Here is a 1,860-nt window from a genome sequence, read left to right on the forward strand (position 1 = left end):
CTGAGCTCCTGACCTATTTCTTCAACTGTCTCCTGGCATTTCTACTTGGATTTTTTTTTTTTTTGTCCACACCTCAATCTCAACTTGTTCCAAACTAAGCATTCCAGCCTGCTCTGCCTCCTGATGAAATTATTTCCATCATGTGGTACCAGCATTCTCAGGGTATATCAGGCTCAAATTCTTGGAATCTATTCTTATCTATCCTTTACCCCTATTTTTAAAGTCACCTCACCCTGTTTGTTTTCCCTGAAACATTTAAATTATATTCCACCATATCACCTTCTATCCTGGTTCAGGCTGCCCTGTAGCACTGCATACTTGCATTCTGTAACAGCTACCTCGCTGGTTTCCTGATTCCAGTCTTTCACTTTCGGGTCATTCTGCGTACCACTGTAGACTCATATTCCTAAGATACTGCCTTCATTGTGTGCTTCTACCCAATGCCTTTTGATGGTTACCAAATTCTTACCTGTTTTCAAGGCCCTTCAAATTTCAAGCGCTCCCCATCTCTTAAGGCCTGGTTCAAACTCTAGTTCCTCCAGGAAGCATTCTCTGTTTACTCCAATCCTCTTGGATTCAGATAGATCTTGACTGAACTCCTGACTCTGCCACTTACTGCCTATATTTCCTGGGCAATTTGCATAAATTGAGTTTCAGTTTTCTAGTTTATTTATTTGTTTTATTGTAGTTTATTTATTTTTTTATGGGGAGGTAATTAGGTTTATTTATTTATTTGTTTGTTTATTTATTTATTTATTTTTAATGGAGATACTGGGGATTGAACCCAGGACCTTGTGCTTCCTAAGCACGTGCTCTACTGCTAAACTATATCCTCCCCTGCCGAGTTTCAGTTTTCTCATCTGTAAAGTGGGAATAATTAGGATTAAATGAGTTCCTTTTCTCCCTGACTCTTTTCTTACATCTTATGTTGCCTACTCTTTACTACATAACGTTGCCTTTTATTATCTAATGCCCTGTATCTTGGCTTCATTGTTTGATTGATATATTTTCTCCCCAACTTGATAGTAAAGCTCTCTTAAGGGCAGGCACCATACTCGCCACTTCTCTCTCATGCCCTCTGAATTGTCCTATTGTACACTGAGCCAATACAGAAGGTGTTCCACCCATGCTTGCCAATTTTGTAAGTATTAAGTAGCACAAACTAAAAGTACTGTAGGAGCTGGGAGGAAAGAACTGTCTGCAGCTTAAGGGGATGGAACGTCCACGCAGAGCTACTTCCTTTTTGCTACCTCCCTTCCAGTCAGCAGCTTTCATGCTTCTTCCTGGCACTGAGTTTCAAGGCCAGGATCTTATTTGGATGGAAGAATCTATATTCCAGCTTCTATTGTTTCCATCCTTGGGGCAAGCTGGAGGCCTGACTTCCTGTGGCTCTGAGCTTGCATTTACTTATAGTGCATGTAAGAGAATTTCAGGTCATGAGTGGCCTGTTCATCACATCAGTAAAGGCAATGACTTTGGCTTCCAGTAGGGCAGGGTAATTGTATAGTGGTGGTGGTACGATTTTCTCATCTGAATCTCTATTTGGCTGTTGCCTCTCAGTGTTACCAAAGTTGTTGCAAGATGATACTGCGAGTGAGGATTAAGAAAAGTGTGACTTTGTTGGAGAAAAATGTGTCATATATTTTGCTCTGCGGCTTTACACTGTTTGGTTTCTTTTGTTTAGTTGTTTGGTTCGTTATCTCAAGTGTGATACTCTCCTTGCATGGAACCCGTTTGAACCTGAATCTATAAAATTGGAAGTTGAGTTGAAAAAAGTCCTGGGCAGAGAATTAGAAGACAGGAGTCTGTATGTCCCTCTAGCCAGGTTACTCCCTTTTGTTGTGCCTCAGTTTCCTTATC

At 40.8% G+C, this 1,860-nt stretch overlaps 1 non-coding gene across 1 annotated transcript; it reads right to left on the minus strand.

Moving 5' to 3' along the window:
* Positions 1 to 763: 763 nt before the first annotated feature.
* TRNAP-AGG (transfer RNA proline (anticodon AGG)) lies at positions 764 to 836 on the minus strand. Its single transcript has one exon. It is a non-coding gene; the product is annotated as a tRNA-Pro (tRNA).
* Between the last annotated feature and the right edge of the window lie 1,024 nt (positions 837 to 1,860).

The sequence above is a fragment of the Camelus bactrianus genome, chromosome X, assembly GCF_048773025.1.
Source record: "Camelus bactrianus isolate YW-2024 breed Bactrian camel chromosome X, ASM4877302v1, whole genome shotgun sequence".
Classification (NCBI taxonomy): Eukaryota; Metazoa; Chordata; class Mammalia; order Artiodactyla; family Camelidae; genus Camelus; species Camelus bactrianus.